The 21,705-nt window shown below is 36.0% G+C and overlaps 1 long non-coding RNA gene across 1 annotated transcript in view; it reads left to right on the top strand.

The window, feature by feature from the left end:
- Nucleotides 1-21,185, top strand: part of LOC143685084 (uncharacterized) — a 66,843-nt gene extending 45,658 nt beyond the window's left edge. Inside the window, exon 4 of the long non-coding RNA XR_013176363.1 lies at nt 20,505-21,185. This is a non-coding gene — a long non-coding RNA (uncharacterized LOC143685084). The remainder of the gene's footprint in view (nt 1-20,504) is intronic.
- The last annotated feature ends 520 nt before the right edge of the window (nt 21,186-21,705 follow it).

Here is a 21,705-nt window from a genome sequence, read left to right as displayed (position 1 = left end):
GGGAACTCCTCAAAATTAAACACTTTTGTGCATCAAAGAACTTCATCAAGAAAGTAGAAAGACAGCCTTCACAATGGGAGACAATATTTGGAAATGACATATCAGATAAAGGTCTAGTATCCAGAATTTATAAAGAGATTGTTCAACTCAACAACAAAAAGACAGCCAACCCAATTACAAAATGGGAAAAAGACTTGAACAGACACCTCTCAGAAGAGGAAATACGGATGGCCAAGAGGCACATGAAGAGATGCTCAATGTCCCTGGCCATTAGAGAAATGCAAATCAAAACCACAATGAGATATCATCTCACACCCACCAGAATGGCCATTATCAACAAAACAGAAAATGACAAGTGCTGGAGAGGATGCGGAGAAAGAGGCACACTTATCCACTGTTGGTGGGAATGTCAAAGGGTGCAACCACTGTGGAAGGCAGTTTGGCGGTTCCTCAAAAAGCTGAATATAGAATTGCCATACGACCCAGCAATACCATTGCTAGGTATCTACTCAAAGGACTTAAGGGCAAAGACGCAAACGGACATTTGCACACCAATGTTTATAGCAGCATTATTTACAATTGCAAGGAGATGGAAACAGCCAAAATGTCCATCAACAGAAGAGTGGCTAAACAAACTGTGGTATATACATACGATGGAATATTATGCAGCTTTAAGACAAGATAAACTTATGAACCATGTAATAACATGGATGGACCTAGAGAATATTATGCTGAGTGAATCCAGCCAAAAACTAAAGGACAAATACTGTATGGTCCCACTGATGTGAACGGACATTCGAGAATAAACTTGAAATATGTCATTGGTAACAGAGTTCAGCAGGAGTTAGAAACAGGGTAAGACAATGGGTAATTGAAGCTGAAGGGATACAGACTGTGCAACAGGACTAGATACAAAAACTCAAAAATGGACAGCACAATAATACCTAATTGTAAAGTAATCATGTTAAAACACTGAATGAAGCTGCATCTGAGCTATAGGTTTTTGTTTTGTTTTGTTTTGTTTTGTTTTGATTTTACTATTATTACTTTTATTTTTTTCTCTATATTAACATTCTATATCTTTTTCGGTTATGTTGCTAGTTATTCTAAACCAATGCAAATGTACTAAGAAATGATGATCATGCATCTATGTGATGATGTTAAGAATTAATGATTGCATGTGTAGAATGGTATGATCTCTAAATGTTGGGTTAATTTCTTTTTTTCCGTTAATTAAAAAAAAAAAAAAAGAGAAGGGATAATTGGAGATGAAGGGATACAGACTGTACAACGGGACTGGATATAAAAACTCAGAAATGGACAGCACAATACTACCCAATTGTAATGCAATTATGTTAAAACACTGAATGAAGCTGCATGTGAGGTATAGGTTTTTTGTTTTTGTTTTTTTTGTTTTTTTTTCTTTTTCTATTATTGTTTTAATTCTTATTTTGTTGTCTTTTTATTTCTTTTTCTAAATCGATGCAAATGTACTAAGAAATGATGAATATGCAACTATGTGATGTTATTAAGAATTACTGATTGTACATGTAGATTGGAATGATTTCTAATTGTTTTGTTAATTCTTTTTTTAATTAATAAAAAAATAAAAAAGAAAGAAGCTAGGAAAATAAAGTATCTTTTCTCCATCCTTTGGGAATGAGGTCATGTCTTGTCCTTTCTTCCATTTTTTTTCACCTATAAGGATTGGGCATGGAATTTCTACTACATATAGCTACTCACTGATGAAATTAATCAAAGTCCAGAGCAAAGAAGAATATTTTCTAACTTTCTTGAAGAAAAAAAAGGAAAGATTATTTTATAGTTCAATATTTGGCTTTGTAAAATGTCCGCTGAAATCCAGAACTCACTAAAAATCAAATATCTTTACTAGATCCATTGCCCATAAAACAGCTGTGAAATCATAATTGGATAAGTCAGGGTCTACTCAGAAGAAGAACAAGAACAAGTAGTTCTATAGAGGAAATTAACATAGGGAATTAGTTACAAAGGAATGGAATGAGCTAAAAAGATAATCAGGAAATGATCAGGACATCCAGAGATTCTCATCATCTAAAACTACACCTAATGCTATAGAAAAAAGGAGGTGAAGCTACTAAGGGCCAAAATCTGGAGCATCCAGCAGCTGCTGGAACCACAGAGGAGTAACCATGGGAGCCAGGTCCAGTTGAGAACCGAAATCATGAGAGTGACCTGCCTAACAGGAATTGGAACCCCAGAGAGAAAATGTGGAAAGAGAACTGAAATCATGGAGGAGACTCGCTTCTGCTAGAAACAGAGAAGACAAGAGAGTAAGCAAGAAGTACCCTGGCTGTTCTCCTTCAGCCTTTCGAATTCCCAGCTGTCCCCTCTGGCCACATCTATACCGAAACCAATTGACAAAGGGGATCTAGAAAACCAAGTTTGCAAGTTCAGGGACCCAAGACACTGAGCAGAAGAGTAGGGTATACAGCTATTCTCAGAGTGAAATAATGAGGATTTGAGGGTATTTGGTGGGACATACAGAAGCTTGAACTTGGAAAAAGGTAAGAAATGTAAGTTTAGAAGGCTCTGCAAAGCCTCTGTGGTAACATGTTATAACAGACAGGCTCTTTGGAAATATTCCCATTATTAGTGTTTGTATTAGCTTTTATAGCAAAGAGCAAAAGTCTCAGGAATGTTTTAAAAATAACTATGAGCTCTTGAATTAGTAGGAAATCATGTTTATGAAATTGTTGTCAAATGCCATCTCTTGTTTGAATAACAACCACTTACTGAATGCTTATCATGTGCCAGGCTCAGTGCTATACATGCACTTTCTTATTTAATTCTCACATGATGAAGTCAATACTAGTGTCTTCAATTTTGAAAAGAAAGAGCAAAGACTTAAAGAAGTTAAGCAATTGTCGGGTCTCAGTGGTGAAGAGTGGGAGAGTCCTTATTTAAACCCAGGTTTCCTGATCCAAGCTCTATTTATTGACCACTGTGCCATCCTGCCCTGGTCAAGGATGGCAGAATGATGTTTCGTTATATGTCATTCATAATCCCTCCTTTGGAGGAGATGGCTTTCTCTGCCATAAAACTGTCTCACAAAAATGATGGTTAAAATTAAATAGGTGTCTTCTTTCTGATGCACTTATTGAAGGGAAAATCACTCTTGCTTATATAATCACTTATTTTTTAGTTATACTTTTAAGTGCACTTTTCTACTGTCTCTTTAGTCACCTGGAACCCTCTGGTCAGTAGTGGCTGGCTAAGAGGATAGGAACACCCATTTATAAACAACGTGTGATGTACAAGGACAATATGAATTCTGGCATTTTTACTTTAGATTGAATTACAGAAGTATTTGGTGTAAGCCACAAAGGGCTGGCTTAAATTATTAATTGATCAATGACGTTCTGCTACACTATGTAAGGTGTTTGTGTGAGCCACAGGGTAGAGTGCAGCATGCTATTCCAGAACTCTTTTGGAATTATATACACCCATAGCATTCTAGAACCCCATTTTTTTACAGAATTATAAGATAAATGTATCCAGAATTATAAGACAAATGCTATATTCTAATGACATTTAATTATTATATATTCCTGTAAAATGCTACACAGTTTATACTGGACATGTATCTCAAGAAAATGTAACATGCACACACACACAGAGGAATATCATTCTTCAGTCGCATTCTTTAGGCATCATGAAAATATTTTTTATGTCCATTCAAGGCTAGCATGGCATTGGCTAAAGAGCATTAGTCTGGAATTTGTGTCCCATCTGTGTTCCTTTGCTCAGAAACCTCAGAAATGCCACTTAACGTCTTATTCACAGCTGTTTCTCTATAATGTAGGACATTTACTTCCTGCTTTTCTTACTCCAAATAAATGGCTGCTTCTCTATAATGTAGGACATTTACTTCCTGCTTTTCTTACTCCAAATAAATGTGGGTTTAAAATTAGATGGTAGATTTTTGACTAGTGCATTTCTTAATATAACTTATGTGGACAGCTTAACTGAACACCATAGTACATGGAATCTTGAGTAGGGCATGAGATTTTGTAGGTTTGTCCAGAGTGATGCCCCAACAAATCCCAGAGTGATTTGAACAGTGAATTAAGAAGTATCTAAAAGTCCCCTTGGGGGAATGGGGAGAAAGGGGAAAAATTCAACTTCCCCAAGTGGAGAATTCTTGATATTCTCACAAGTAGTGGGGACAGCCAAAGCAATAGGCGAACCCCCAGTCTTGGGGTTTGTTCATATGAAACTTAACCCCACAAGGATAAGCTAAGCTTATTTAAAATTAGGCCTAATGGGCGAGCCACAAGGGCTCAGCAAGCAGAGTTCTTGCCTGCCATGCCGGAGACCTGGGTTCGATTCCCGGTGCCTGCCCATGCGAAAAAAAGAAAAAAAAATTAGGCCTAAGAGTCAACCCCAAAAGAACCTCTTTAGTTGCTCAGATGTGGCCTCTCTCTATCAACCAACACAAGCAAGCCCACTGCCCTTCCTCTCTACGTGGGACATGACTCCCATGAATCAGGACCTTTCTGGCAACATGGGACAGAAATCCTAGAATGAACTGGGACTCAACAGCAAGGGATTGAGAAAACCTTCTCAACCAAAAGTGAGAAGAGTGAAATGAGACAAAAATAAGTGTCAGTGGCTGAGAGATTCCAAACAGAGTCGAGTGGTTATCCTGGAGGTTATTCTTACGCATAATATTGATACTACCTTTTTAATTAAGGTTTAATGGAGAAACTAGAGGGAACTGCCTGAAAATGTAGAGCTGTGGTCCAGTAGCCATATTTCTTAAATATGATTGTAGAAAGATACAGCTTTTGCAATGTGACTGTGTGATTGTGAAAACCTTGTGTCTGATGCTCCTTTTATCCACCTTATCAACAGATGAGTAAAACATATGGATTAAAAATAAATAAATAATAGGGGAACAAATGTTAAAATAAATTTAGTAGATTGAAATGCTAGTGATCTATGAAAGGGAGGGGTAAGGGGTATAGTATGTATGAATTTTTTCTGTTGTCTTTTTATTTCATTTTCTGAATTGATGCAAATGTTCTAAGAAATGATCATGATGATGAATATACAACTATGTGATGATATTGTGAATTAGATTATATACGTAGAAAGGAATGATCATATGGTTAGAATGTTTGTGTTTGTATGTTGATATGTTTAATAAATAAAATAAATTTATTTTAAAAAATGAGATGGTAGATATGGGTGGTGTGATGGTGGCTCCATGGCAGAGTTCTTGCCTGCCATGCCAGAGACCCAGGTTCACTTCCCGGTGCCTGCCCACATGAAAAAAAAAAAAAGAGAGAGATGGTAGATCTTAAATACCTTACAAAATGTAACTGCTGTACACATTGAAGTTATCATAAAAACTCTTCTCAGTTGCTGTTTGCTGGACTATATATAAATAAACATATGCTATAGGTACATTCATATACGCACTCACATACACCCAAGGCTTGAGCACTAAGAGTCATATCATATATGTGATGCCCACTGAGCACTTTTGTTTGGTTTTCGGTGTGGCTCATGAGGGATGCTGGAAGAGTGGGAAGGAAGACCCATCAGTCTGAGAGACTAGAATGAGAACCAGGCTATCTTTACTGGCAAGCTCTCTTGGTAAGTTGAACAAGTAGAGATAAAAGGTAGAATGGCATGCTATTCGCTGCAGGGTAGATATTTGTGGCAGAAAATCAAACCAGTTCATCAAGTTGCATCCTGGTATTCTAGTTTGCTAGCTGCTGGAATGCAATATACCAGAATCAGAATGGCTTTTAAAAAGGGAAGTTTAATAAGTTGCTAGTTTACAGTTCTAAGGCCAAGAAAATGTCCCAGTTAAAGCAAGTCTACAGAAATGTCCAATCTAGGCATCCAGGTAAAGATACTTTGGTTCAAGAAGGCAGATGAAGTTCAGGGTTTCTCTCTCAAGTGAGAAGGCGCATGGTGAAAACAGTCAGGGTTTCTCTCTCATCTGGAAGGGCACATGGCAAGCACAGCATCATCTGCTAGCTTTCTCTTCTAGCTTCCTGTTTCATGAAGCTCCCTGGGAGGCATTTTCCTCCTTCATCTCCAAAGTGCTGGCTGATGGACTCTCTGCTTCATGGTGCTGCAGCATTCTCTGCTCTCTCTGAATCTCCTTCATTCTCCAAAATGTTTCTTCTTTTATAGGACTCCAGAAAGTTATCAAGACCCACCCAAATGGGTGGAGACATGTCATCACCTAATCCAGTTTAACACTCTTGATTAAATCACATCTCCAGGGAGATGATCTGATTACAGTTTCAAGCATACAGTATTGAATAGGGATTATTCTACCTTTATGAAATGGGATTTTGATTAAAACATGGCTTTTCTAGGGTACATGCATCCTTTCAAACCAGCACACCTGGTCTCCTAAAGATTTTGCTTTGTGAGACAGGAAAAACATTACCATCTTATCCCTGTTTAGAAGAGTATGGGATAGTATTTTCCATTCTTTATAAAAACAATTAACTATAGCTTTCTCATGATTGCCATCTAGAAAAATATTAAGGAATATGAAAAATCATCATCAAGAACAATCATATATTCACTATTATTTTAAATAATACTTATCTATACATGAGAACTATGCAAAATGGAAAAATGTGAAATTTTCAATTTGGGGGATTTAATTCCAGCCAACTTATTTTCTTTTATAGCCAAAACAAAAGCTTAAAATACCATATCCCTGCTTTTGAAATATTTGACCATCTCTTCTGTAGCTATTGCCAAACAACTTTATTATTGCTAATTTTACTTGTTTCTTAGATTTTTTTTTCTTTGTTAGATTTGCTGGCTGTCTCTGTTTTGGAAACTACTTTAAATTCCAATCCCCTGAGAACTCTTCTGAGGAAAGATAGTCAAAAATGGCTTTATTCATTTGTTTTATGGTTATCTGGAACAGTAACCCAGGCTGTCTCCTTTATCCCATACAGCAAGCTGTCCCAACTTCCTGTAGGGTGAGGGCTGGCTCTCCATGCCCAGGCTTGTAAATCCCATAAGGACACTTCCACCATTGCAAGGGTCAGAGCAGCTACAAGGGCCACCCAAATTCAAGAAGTGAGAAAATAGGCTCTAACTTTTTTTATTTTTATTTATTTATTTATTTATTTATTTATTTTACATTTTTTTTTTACATGGGCAGGAAGCGAACCCGGGTCCTGTGGCATAGCAGGCAACCATTCTTGCCTGCTGAGCCACCGTGGCCTGCCCAAGGCTCTAACTCTTGATAGGAGATGCAGCAATTTCATTGCAAAGGGGCCTGGATACAGGGAGATATGATTCACCAGAGGCTTTTAGTGTAACAATCAAACCACAGTCTAGATATAAAACTAATTTTTCAGAGTATTGACTATAACAATTGTTAATATTTATTGAGAAATTTGTATGTTATGCAATTTTTCCAAATATTAACAAGTATTTCTTTTCAGACAAACCTCTGAGAAGTATTATTATTTTCATAATTTTACATGTGAGGAAACAAGATCACACAGCATTAGAACAATGTGTTAACTGCTTCAATAATTAAATAGTATGATCCTGATGTAAGAGTAGACAGACAGAATTTGTATAAAATAGAATCCAGAGTTAATCCCAACTATAGAAGGCATTTCAACCTAATAACTAAAGCAGGCATTTCAGATTACCAAGAGAAAAATGTACTAATGTAGCAAATTATTTGGCAGTTATTTAACTAAATGAGTTATAAACCGATGAGTTAGCTACTTGGAGAAAAAATAAGCATTTCATACACATCTCGCACACCAATTGGAAATCCAAATAGATTGAAGACATAATTATATAATCATAATATATAATATATAATTGTATAAATATTAAATATAAATATTAAAACCATAGAAGTTGTAGAATAAGGTATGAGCAAATATTTTTAAAATCTTATCGCTACCAAGCCCATTTAGCTATCACAAAATCTTAGGGTAAGAGGGGCTGTGAAAATCAGAAACAAAAAAAAACATAGATTTTATCACATAGAAATAACAATAGCTAATATTCATCAAGAACGTATAAGCAATCCATAAATGTTTTACATATATTATAACATTTAACCTTCACACAATTTCTATGAGATAGGTGCTATTATTATTCGCAATCCACATCTGAGGAAGCTGAAATATAAAGTTGCTTATTGTCTATAGTCAAACAGCTTATTAGTGAACAAACCAGGACTGGAACCCCAACATCCTCATTCCGTAGACTGTCCTCTGCCATAAAAGTAAATGAAAAATAGGCCGAAAAAGAAAAGCACACAGTAAATTTGAAGACATTTTAAAAAGGGAAAGGAATTTATAATAGAAATAACAGATCAGATTAATGTGACAAATGACAAAGGGTGCTAACAAATAAGAAAAACCTAAAGAGAAAAAAAAATGGACAAAGAACAGAAATGGGAAATTGACATAAGAAAAGACATGTAAACATTCAATAAATATCAGAAAACATGTTTAACAGCAGTAGTGGTCAAATAAATGCAAACAAAAATAGGAATAAATTATCAGTGCCAATTATTAGCCTGGGAAACATAAAAGAAATGAACAATGCCCAGTGCTTATAAAAATAAGGGGAAATGGATACACATTTGCCTCCGTGGAGGAGGTACAAATTAAAGGCGATTTGACAAAATATTCCCAAAGTCAAAATGATCATACCCTGAAAACTGGTAATATTTCCTATAGAAATTTATCCTGAAGAGATATCTAGACAAATTTGTTAAGATGAACATTTATTACATTGTTTTTTATAAATGAAAAAAAAAAAAAAGGAGGGGGGATCCATTGTAACATTTCTAAATAAGGGACTGGATGATAAATTTTAGAACAACAATCTCATGCAATGCAATCCTGTTCAGGCATTAAAATGGATGATGTAAATCTAGTCATATTAACTCAAAAGATTTATGCACTATATTGTTAAATAGAAAAAGGCAGGCTGTAAAATATTCTGTAGTACGTGACCTCAATTAAAAATTGTATGATAAAATACATTGAGAAGGTCCCAAAGTATATTCACATTGAGGTGAACAGTGATTGTAGCTGGGTGTTGAAATACAGAGGAATTGATTTTTTATTCCGTGTTCCTCTATGCCGTATTTAAATTTTTTACAAGGGGGAGCATTCTTTTTGTAAAATAGAAAGTCTGAATTTCTAGTTGTAGTAGCCTGAAAATATTTGAGAATACCCACCCCCGCCCCTCCAAAAAATTTCTAAAACTGGACGAAATTGTCAAAAGCAAACATTCCAGGGCTGTAAACCGTGAACCAGTGGCAAACCACAAATTGAGAAGAACTTATGCATGAAAAATTACTACTGTGCTGTGTAAAAGCAGAGGGACACTGGACCCTTCGCGCCTGGTCCTGCTGCCTCCACATCCAGTGAACTCGGTTGGCCTGGTAACTTTGTGAGGGTGGGGCTGGCCATGAAAGCAAGTAGCTTTGTGACCAGAGGGGTGGACATGCTGAAGTAAAGGGTGACAACTTATGGATGTCAGGGTTGTCGGCAAAAAAGGCAAACACATTAGAAAATGAATGAATCAGGAAAACCTGATGCTCTACTAACCTGAGCTTGAAAGAAGTCCCTAAAAATGACCAAGTCACTAGACTGTATAAAATTGCAATAAAATTCAGCACTGTATGGTCATGTTTATAATATGTGTAGTTATAATGCATTTAGCAATGATAGCATGAAGTCAGGAGCAAAGAGATTTTATTATAATTCAGTATTAACTTGACCTAGATTGTGATAGTTAAGATGTGTAATGTATCTCTAGGGCAACCATTAAGAAAAGAACTCTATTATAGAGTTTAGAAAGAGAGAGAGGAGAGTCCCAGTTCCATTTCTGAAATGGTAGCATGAAGAGTTCTACAGACCCACTCTGCAGCAAAACAAGTATAATAAGTGAAAAATATTTTTTTAATTTAAAGTCTCTGGAAATGATAAATTTTCCTTAGGGCATATAGCAAATGAAGAAACATTTAGTCAAGAAAATCTAACTTGAGAAAAACAGAAAGAATCTGTGACACTTGAGTCATGCCCTGTTCTCTTCCCCGTCTCCCTGTGTCCTCAGCTCAACATGACAGACTCTCCATTTTGGACAAATGTGTTGAAAAAGATGGGCTCTCCCTCACCTCAGCTCCCACCCAAGTCATATGTATCTCACTAGAAATAGCAGCCTTCCAGTATTACATCCCCACAACTAGGATTTGCAAGGTTAAATTCTTAATGGGCTAATTTATCAGCCTCTTTCTCTCAATCTTCCCTGGTTGCCACATAATGCGCCCCTGGACCCTGGAGTTTAAAAACAATTGATTCAGACAGCTCCTGCCTGTTCAATGGTTGTTTAGGTTTGGGGACTTATCTCTGGAGACCCTACTCCTCCATCCTCCCACAATCATCTGTCCTAAAATTAGCTATGTTAAGAGGAAGTATTTTTCCTAAAAGTGTCAAGGAATTTGAACAGAATACAGATTTCACGATAAGAAATAAAATTTATAGACTGGTAATTAAAATTAAAAGCATAAATCCAAAGCATACTGATTGTCACCTTAACCCATGAAACCAAGATCCTAGGTTAGGAAATAGGTTTCTCCATTGAATTGTTTGAATGTGACTAATATGAAACACCTTAAGTTGGTCCTATTTTATTTAAGTGTTTCACGTGAGGAAAAGTTTTTAGGTGTAAATTTCTAACACTTTTATCAAGGTCAAATAAATTTATTATACTGATAAGTAGAAAAAAAAATTCTTAATGGATGGAAGCTGAGAGGTCACAGGCTTATTTCCTCCGCCTATCTTCCACTCACAGGCCCAGGCCTTGCAGGCTGAAATTACAGGGGCTCTGATTACCCTCGGCCCAGTTCGCTGCCAGGAGGAGATTTTATGCCACAGAGGCAAGCTGAGAATACCAGAGATTACCACTCCTGCCTAGCATCCAAAGCAGTGAGTGGGCTGAGATTTTCCCAGAGGAGAGGCAGTCTGTACCTGCCAGAGTTCTCTGCAGAAACGGAACCTAAATAGATAAATAGATGATAAAGATAGATAGATAGATGATAGATAGATAGATAGATAGATAGATAGATAGATAGATAGATAGATAGATAGATAGATAGATAGATAGATAGAAAGAAAGAAGGATGGATGGATAGGTAGGTAGGTAGATAGATAGATAGATAGATAGATAGATAGATAGGTAGGTAGATAGATAGATAGGTAGATAGATACATAGATACATAGATAGATACATAGATAGATACATAGATAGATAAGACAGACAGACAGATAGATAGACAGATTAGATAGATAAGCAGGCATGTAAATGTGTGTATGTGTGTGTGCAGAGAGACTTTAAGGAATGAACTCAAGATTGTAGGGGCTTGCAAGCTCAAAGTTTGTATGTACGGTAGGCCAGCAGGCTAGATACTCAGACTAGAGTTGATGTTATAGCCTTGAGGCAAAATCTTTTCTTCATCTTTGGGAAATCTCAGTTTTGGCTCTTACATTAAGATCTTCCATTGATTGTACGAGGCCCACCCATATTTTGGGGGCAATCTCCTTTACATAAAGTAAACTAGCAAAATTTAACCACATTTACAGAACACTTTCATAGTAACACCTAAATTAGTGTTTGATTAATTAACTGGGTAATACAGCGTAGCCACATTGCTATATAAGACTAACCATCACCCAGTCCATAAGGACATATCGCACCAGTGTTCTCCCCAGAGAAACTGACTTTATTTGAAACAGAACAAGAGAACGTTTCAATCTAAGAAACCATGCTCTGCTCTCAGAAACCATGGTGATTCAGGTGGTAATCATTTAAGAGAAAGCTAGTACCTCTATGAGACCAATAGGCTAAACCATAAACCAGCTACTTTGCTGGAGAGAACCAATGAACCAGATGGCTAAGGAGAGTGAGCTCCATCAGTATCTATCCCTGTTAGGTGAGTAGGCAGGAATAAATCTCAAAAATATTGATAGAAAAGAGAAAATTTGAAAATTAGATAGTGTGTTGCGAATAATTTTCAATTTTATAGCTATATATGTAACAAAGTATATGTAAAGTAAAAGTAAATATATGGTAAGGTATATACAGTAAAATGAAATAGTAAAATATGTACTAAGTATTTATCATCCATCAGTAACTATATTAAGCTAACCATGAGTTTATACTCATGTCTCCATTTCTAATTGAATAACACAGGGTTCATTCTGGCCTTCTGCCTTGCTTATCTGTAATGGTCAGTTGATTTTTAACAAGAGTAACAAAACGATTCAATGGGGAAATGCATCTTTTCAACAAATGGTGCTGCAACAATTAGATATCCATATGCAAAAAGAAAAAATGAACTTAGAGTCTTACCTCTCACCATTACAAAAATTAAGTCAACATGTGTAATAGACATAAATCTAAGAGCTAAAACTATAAAACTCCCATAAGAAAACATAAGCTAAATCTATATCACCTTGGGACAGGCAAATATTTCTTTCGTATGAGAGCAACTGCTTAATCATTTTTTTTTAATTTGATATACTGGACTTCCTTCAAATAAAAATCTTTTGCTGTTCTCAAGAAAATGAAGACAAGTCACAAACTGGGATAAAACATTTTCAAATTATGAATCCGATATAGAAATTCTTTCAAATCACTAATTTGGGTATCAACACAATTAAAATACAAGTAAAAGATTTGGATAGAAATTTTACCAAAAAAGGTATATGAATGTCTAATAGGTAAATGAAATATTCTCACCATCATAGTCATTAGGCAGATGCAAAAGTAAAGCAACAATGAAATATTTCTGTGTGCCACTAGAGCAGCTGTACCTGAAAAGGCTGGTAAAGCCAAGTGCTCACAAGGATGTGGAATAACTGGAACTCATGCTCTACTAGTAGAGATGCAAAATGTTACCATTACTTTAATAAACACTTTGGAAATTTCTTAGAAACTTCATCATATAGTTACCATACAACCAACAATTCCATTCCTACGTATCTACCCAGTAGAAATGAAAACATATGTTCTCATAGACTCATATGTGAATGCTATAGCAGTATTATTCATAAAGCCAAAAAAAATTGAGAAAAATCTATATGTCCATCAACTGGTGAATGGATAAACAAGTGTGGTATATACATGTAGTGGAAAACTATGATAGAATGAAAAAGCATTCTAAGCTTAAGAATATATTTCATTAGCATAAGAGTCCTTGGGGAAAATGGAATGGAAATATAAAGTTACAAAGTAAAAATAACAACATAACTTTCCAGTGGTTGAAGAAGAGCCTGATTGTACTGCTTTTCAGACAATAATGGATAATTGCTGATGTTCGCAATCCATTTAATACATTTTAAAGACTATTGCTATGACCTTTATTTTAATATCAGGTTTTACAAGATACCAGAATTCATATCTTTGACCACTACTTGAACTTGTGGAAAAAGACTGTAAATATCAGTTTAAGATGTATGGAGTGTTATTTAGTTCTCCCAAATGTGTGAAGACCACTGAGGAAGAATTGAGCATATACTGTGGCCAAACAATTGCATTCTGGTGCATTCCCTCGTGTACAATGACAAATGTACCAATCAGGATTTTCATAGCAGCGCTGTGTCTGATAGCAAAGATCTGGAAGCAAACACTTACCAAAAGACTGACGGATAATAAAGTGTACTGTTTCAAACAATAAAATAATTATAGTGTAAAGAGTAAACGATTCAGACCCATGTTAACCAAAGTGTGCTCTGTGGACTAGTGCCAGTTGGCAAAATATTGGTTACCAATGTGGGTCAGGATGAGTTCAGAAATTGAGAGCAAACATTTAGAAACACTTATAGCAATTTGACAGAGTCATATTATGTTTGTTAATGTAACTATATTCAATGGGCTCATGCTTTATATCTCTTTGGTTTATTCATTTATCTAATATTTTACTATTATTGTATTTTAATAAGACATATCTGGTCAAGATAGATTGAAAACCAATAAGAAAAGAAAAAGTCTTCACCACAGAGTTGGAGAAGCATTGCTCTTTAACCAGATAAGTAGGCACGAATAAATCTTAAAAATACAGCATTGAGTGAAAAGAGATAATTTGCAAATTAGATGCACAGTGTGATTTTTATCCTTAAAAATATGTGTGTAGTAAGATATATACAGTAATATGCATACTAAGCATATAGTAAAAAGATGATTTGTTATGATTTATGCATAAGGATGATATACACCAAACTTTGCTCAGAAGTACCCTCTGAGGAAGGGAGGAGAGATTGAAAACAGATGCCTGAGGGTTGAGGGCTTCAACTGCATCTGTAATGTTTTTGCTTCTTTTAAAAATATACCTAAAGCATTGCAAAATGCTTTTTTTTAACTTGCATATGAGTACATGGATGTTCATCATATTGTTTTCTAATGTTAAAAATATTTCATAAGAAAATATGTAAATGTAAATAAAAGCATTTTTTTCCAAATACAATATAAACTACAGTTTGTTAGGAATTTCCCATGAGGAATGAAAAAGGAAAGAGACCTAAGAGAGCACCAAAGCTTTTCTAAATTACCTGACAAATTTTAATGAAGAAGATGTCTTTCAAAAACTATTTATTGAGTATCAGCCATGTCTGAGGAACAGGGAAAGGCATTAGGAATAGGGAAAACTATGTATTGTGGACGCAGAAGAGACTGCTAAACTTGAGTCAGTTCAAGGCTTATTAGGCTAGACATCTTGATATGTAATGGGTTTCCACCGCCCCCCCCCCAAAAAAAAAAACCCTAGATTCTGTATCTTAAGAGTCTAATTGTTATTATTTTATTTTCCCACATTATCTGTGCTAGAAAAGTCAGGGACACACCTAGGGGCAATCTACCAACCCCAGATCACTCCTACCCCCCACCCCCATTCCTTTTTTGTGTGCAGATGTTTTGGTCTTGTTTCCATTCTGCAGCCCCAGGGAGATGGTTAGGCTTAAAGAGAAGGCCTGGCCATACCTTCAACCCAGAAACCAGGAGCAAGCAGCCCCAACTGCTTCTCTGGGCAGGAACTCTCATTGGTAGAGCCCCTCCCTCTGAGTTTTATAAATACCCTGCCCTCAGCAAAGATTTTCTCTGCGCTCCAATAGGCATATGGAGCTTGCCAACCACTGCCCCTGGCTCTCGCGAGCAGTTTGCCCTCCCCAGGAGGCCGGCCATGATGGGAGCTCTTTCCCTGCTCTTTTGGACCCTTTGTGCTGCATAGAGTAGTCATTTGCTGGAAGTCCCTGAGGTCCCTGAGCCTGTGTGCCCACATGCACCGGTAAGCAACTTGCTCCACAATCGCTACATGGTCTTAACAATATCACCTGAGAAACTGACATTCCTAGCAGCAGAAAGTTTGAGGTTCAAAAGAAACAACATATGCCAAACAGATGCCTTTTTCTTTCTTTCTTTCTTTTTTAATTCAGAAGTCAGGCAAGGATGATCTTTATGGGGTTATTTAACACTGCAGGCCAGCTGCCTCCACAGCAGCCTCAGAACAAGTAGATTTCCTTTGTGTGTCTAAAATAATCCAAGACCAGACGTCAGCCTAGAGGTTTCCATCACCCATGCCATATTAGCAAGTGCTGCAGTGATGCTTCAGACACAGTGATTTTCTACCCAGTTTCAGTAAATTGAATATGAAATAAAAGGGAATTTGACCTCCTTGAGACGATGCTTTCTTTGATCTATGGGAAGTGTGTTGTTATAAAATGGAAATGCAATCAATAGAGAGATGTCAAGGAGGAATCAAAGCAGGGGAGCTTGTAAATCATTTAACAGTGTTCATGTGATTGATTAGAAATAGGGTTGAGATATCTGGAGAAAATAATCTATACTGATAACGTGATCCCAAAAAACAGAGATGCTTCCTTGTGTCACTGAATGATGAAGGCATAAGAATAGCAATAAACATTCTTCATTATGACTCTACTCCTCTGACTCTGGTTATTTATACATCCTTCAGTAGAAGCTTGAGCTTAAGTTAAGATTGCTGATTTCCCAGGGAGGGAGCTTTGTGTTAGCTAAACACTACTGAGTACAAAGGCTTAGGCGACTCCTAAAATACAAGCCCTGTTGTACGAGCTGAGATCCTCTTGTCTTAATTCACAGCCTAAATTAAAGCTTACTGTTTATCAGAACCAGGTACCCAGTTGTTAAACTGTTCTTTAAAGAAAAAGCAAGATATTTACTTGGGTTACTTGCATGAATTTAGACATTTGCCTTGCTAGATTTTATAGGGGTTGTTTCGAGTGGATTTTCTGATTGGGGTTGAGGGAAGGGGAAGTGGAACCATTTTACCAAGACAAAGAAAAGTGAAATTTGCCTCAGAAAAGTTTGTAGTTATTTTTGAAATTTTCTTTTGTCTCTTCTCTCGCGTTCACAGAATAACAGCCTGGTAGAAACATCAAGATCAATTGTTCTAAGCTGTTCTTAGAACAGCACCACATTGTGCATCTAATGAAATTAAAGATTTTCTAGTTAATTTTCCATTACTTGGATGTTTTTGTTAAACCATAAATGCAGGAACAAAGGGGAGTTTCAAGGAACCTCAATTCCATATCTGCATCCTATCCTTCATCTCCCAGCAGATGCTCTGTGACTTGAGAACACCAACTCTTCAGCCAGGGCTAAAATCCGGCCCCAGAAATCCCTCAGACTCTCTGTACCTCCATTACCTTTTCAGTAAAATAGGAAATTATGTATTACCTGCCTCATTCTAAGGAAAAAAAAACTTAACGTGTGTAAAACAATTAGAACCGTGCCAATGATAAGCAACATAGAAGTCTTTATCATTTAATTTAATTGAGTCATTATTCCATCTAAAACAACATTTTGACAACCATGGTGTCAGTTAGTGAGATTCACACAATTGCTGGGCATAAATTTTTCTAAATATCTGTATACATTTCTAAATAGAAATAAATAAACACATTTTAAAACAGAAATGTCACAAAATATCAACTTTGTGGATCAACTTTAGGTATGGTGGTTGTATTTTCTTTTTAGTATTTTCTCTTTTTTTTCATTTTTTTCTATTTCCAAAATTTACTTTTGTAATTAGAAAAGAGAAATTTTATAAGAAATTAAAAGATCATCAAAAATTAAAGTTCTAACATTTGATAACTTATATCCTCCAGGATGTCTTCATTCCTTGCCTCTTTTTTTTTTTGTATACTGTATGGTGGGGTCACATTTCATTATTTTTCCATGTGAGTATCCTGTTATTGCAGCATTTGTTGAATTTTTGTTTGTTTGTTTGTTTTTTGGGAAGCGCATGGACCGGGAATTGAACCCAGGTCTCTTGCATGGCAGGTGAGAGTTCTACCTTTGTGTGTCTAAAATCATCCAAGACCATTAACTACCCTTGTGCCCCCCAATTCCTTCCCTCTTTAACAGGCTACATTCTTATATATCTTTGCCTGTCACTAATCAAGGCACAACTTTTAATTTGTATGTCTGAGATTGATGTCTCTAAGAAGAAATTTCCAGGTACTTCAAAATTGAAGCCTGTTCCCAACAGTTCCAGGATTAGATTTTCCATTTAGTGGAACTATAACTGTTTTGGGTTCCTCATTCATCAACATTAATTCATTAGATACACCTACAAATGTAATTGCAAATCCTAGAGACTAGTCTGAAAGCAACTCATGCTAATATTTGGTATACAAGCAGAGTATTCATTTTATTCATTCTGTTTATAAAGTTGCTGAGGAACCAGGCTAACAGACAGCCTAATTGAAGAGATCTGAAACATGATTTATCTTTAGAACCACTCAGATCTTTTTTGATACATTATTTCTTGGGACCCACAGCAACCGTATTGAATCAGAAACTCTCATGAAGGAAGTAAGGAGTAAGGAGATACCTGTTCCACCCCAGTGATGCTAGTAGTTGGGCAGTTTTCTAAACAGCGAAGTAGCCAGTTTGGGACCAGGCAATGTCAAGAGAAAGTGTCAACCTGAGATTTAATAATTGGAATGTAGTGCCATTTTATTTCACATATGTTATATTATATGCTAACATATATATACTGCATCTATATCTGTTCTATATAACTGATATATTAATATTATCAGTTCTAATCACCATGAGTGGCTAAGAATGTTCATAATTACTGTTCAGCAAAATAAGTTTTATTCAAAATGTTTATTTAAAGTTAATTTACTTGGTCCAATATTTGAATGTAAATCTTTAACAGTTTCCCTTAGAACATTTCTTTTCTATTTTTTTTTAAGTGAACTGGTTTCCAATAACACTAGAAATACAAAGAAATTTTCTATCAGAACATGCCATATGTCTGGTTTCTTGCATTTGGGGCAATTCTGAAATTGAAAGATGTTTGGAAAAAGGTTTGAGAAGTAGAAAGGAGTTGTCCAATAAGGCATTAGTATTCTAATTCTAATGTTGTGAACACCAAGCGAATGTTCCATTATTTGTATATGAATGGTTTTGCTACCCTTCCATCCCAACTATTACATTGAAGTGTTATAAAGTATTTATGCTTGGATCCAACTTCATTAATTTCAGGTACCTCCATTTTGGCTGAAAATTTTCCTCTCAATCAACTTGTACACACCAGTATTATTTTTCTCCAATTTCTTTTTTACCTTTTTATTTTTTGCATGGGCAGGCACTGGAACTTGAACCTGGGTCTCCAGCATGGCAGGTGAGAACTCTGCCTGCTGAGTCACCATGGCACACCCAGACACCAGTATTATTTAAAGAAGGGACAATATAATAATGGAAAATTCCCAAATATTTTGCAAGTCTCTTTCAAGTGAATAATTCTTCTGATTTTTCTACCTTACCTAACTGAGATCCTGTAAATTTCATGTGGCTTGGGGAATAAATATAAAATAAGAATGAAAACATATTTTTTTCACTGTGTTGGAACTGCACAGAGGTAGTTGCCTACTCTTGGCTTTCACTGCAGAACGAGTTGCCCAAGCAGGGAAGCTTTCTGGAACGCATCTGCCCACACCTTGGAACTGGGCCTCATCATCCTAGTAAAGCAAGTGGTAAAGAGTATTTGTTTCCAATCTTCATATTAGAAAAATTCATGTTCATTAAACTTAAGATAGCTTGAAGGATTTGATCATATGCCAAAAAGAAGTTCATGGCCATATCATCATTTTATAGGCTAGGACTGTTCTTTAACTAAGCCAAAAAATTTCAAAGATTTAAATTTTAACCTTCAACCTTGCAAGAAACCCATAAGTATATACTCCAAAGCCGCATACTCAAAGTTAAAATGCCAAAATTCCAAATGAAAGATTTATTTGAGGAAAAACGAATAATGATCAGTAGTGCTCTGGTATGCTAGTTTTGATTGCTCTATTTAGGTTAGAGGCTAAAAGTTTAGGTTTTTTAAGTTACAAGATAATTTATCATGCCATTAGGAAGGAGCCTTGTCCATATATATGATAAGCCAAATGTGGAGAGATCCCTAGTCAATAATTGAAAGAAAAAAAAAGAAAAAGAAAAACAACCCAAGTCTGAATCTAAAAGTATTCTGACTTAAAAGGACATGGCTTTGCTAAATCTCGAGAACGCTTTTGGGTCTGAGGACTTAGGAAAAAGCAACAGGAATGAAGTGTAATTTCTTTCCAAATCATTTTAACTGAAGAATAAGTGATGCTATAGGCTGAGAGAGACCAAAAAAAAAAGGACCTCAATTGCTTCAAGACAAAGAAGGAAAGGACCCAATCAAAAGAAATAGTGTGTTTCTTTCCTTAATAAAAAGCTGTTACTTCTCAAAGTTGCCCTAAACTAAAGGCTTCTTGTCTTCCAATTTATTTAGTATTCTTCTAATGCCATATATTCAAAGAGGGCTTTCCTTCTCAGGGAAATTCAGGAAAAAAATGTCATATTTAATTAACCAGCCAAATAAATGGGAATTTCATTTGAAGTAAAATATTTTTTTTTAATATTTGGCTTAGGCCCAGAATGCAATGCCCAAAGTGCCTTCAGATTTTTTATTCCTAAATGGGTTTTCAAATTCAATTAAATTCTCTGGCTTCAAAGCTACTTAAGAAACAATCTGGGCCAAAGATATTTCAGTTACCTTTAAGCCCTCTGGGGAACATCCCTCCAAAATATCAGGTCATTTATTCTTGAAACTCATAAATGTCAACGCAAACATACTCTGAAGGTTCATTTGTCACATAGAGGTTGAGTGAATGTATGATTAGAAATAGAATGAATAGTAATAACTTCTGAATGTGTTCCATATTTTTGCACGCTCTGTAGTCTCCAGTATCAGTTTTCATTTGCTACTCCAGAGCTGGAATTTATTAAGTATATTAGGAAAAGGACTGAGAGTCATATTTCAAATATTTCTGCCAAAAGCAAAAAAATAACTGTTCATTGATACTGATAATTCCCACCACTGCTGACAAGTTTCACTGCTTTTTTCTTCTTTTTCCCAGCTGAGAAAATATTTGCTGTTGAACATCTGGCGAAGGAATGTTGAAAGTCCCAAAAAGGTCTAGTGTATCATCTGAAGTGGATTTTTTGAAGAAAAGTAACATGGACTATTAAGCAACTGCCCAGAAATGGATTTTCAGAGAAAATGTCCTGTGTCATCTCATAAAAGTCAGAAAATCCTAAAAATGGAAGGGTGAAGTAAAATACATTGATGTGGGATCATGAATTTATTTGTGGCATGGTCACTGCAATGTGCCACCAAGGGGAGTTAAATTTAGAGTCATATTACCCAGTGACAGCCATGGCTGACAGATCCAGACCGTGAACTTGCTCAGATGTACTGACGATAGCACCGTGTACTAACGCTGTCAGATGTAGAATGAGAAAGTGTTTCTTGGGCACTAGGAGGAAAACCCAAAAAGTTCCTCTTACTGAAATTATCTGGCCAGGCACTTGATCATCCGGGGTTGAAGTCAGTGATTCTATGAATGATATGCATGTGGGTAGAAGGAATGGTTAAGAAAACAGTTCAGCATTGAAAGAGCTAGCACCAAATTTTAGAGAGTGAATGTGTACCTGTTTCTATAAGCATGTACAAACAAGCCTCCACAAACTAAAGCCTCCTAAGTTACTTAAAAAATCCCCCTCCACTCCATAAGAGCAATGCTACATGAACACTTATAAATTCATACCCATGAACAAATCAGCAGTGGACCAGATTAATTCACATCTACTGTACTTCACTGAATGACCTTTGCATTAATGGTTCAGAAAAAAATGGGCAAAATGCTACTCATTTTGCACAAAAGTGAGAACAGTGCATAGTATAATGTAGAGACCGTATTCTCTTCATCCTGGGATCCCCCAAACCTGACAATTAAATATTTACTGTCTGGATTTAAATATGTGTCCATTTAAGGTATAGAAATTTAGATCTGACAAAAGTCAAAGATATCATCTTCTCCAAAAATTTGACCAAGTAAGAAACTGTGATAGGAAATGGAATTTTTTTTAACTATTGCACCCCGAATGAGTAGCACAATCAACTACATCTTTCTGCCACAGTGAAGCTTTCCTTCATAATCATTGTCATAGTGTTTCTTACCCTTGATGATTAGGGAGCATTTTAGTTTAGGTTTTCTATTAATTTCCAAAGTTGCAAAATACTTTAGCAATGCCTTTTGTGGGTTTGTGGGACATTTA

Source organism: Tamandua tetradactyla, chromosome 5 (assembly GCF_023851605.1).
Source record: "Tamandua tetradactyla isolate mTamTet1 chromosome 5, mTamTet1.pri, whole genome shotgun sequence".
Taxonomy (NCBI): Eukaryota; Metazoa; Chordata; class Mammalia; order Pilosa; family Myrmecophagidae; genus Tamandua; species Tamandua tetradactyla.
This window is presented reverse-complemented; position numbering and strand designations above follow the sequence as displayed.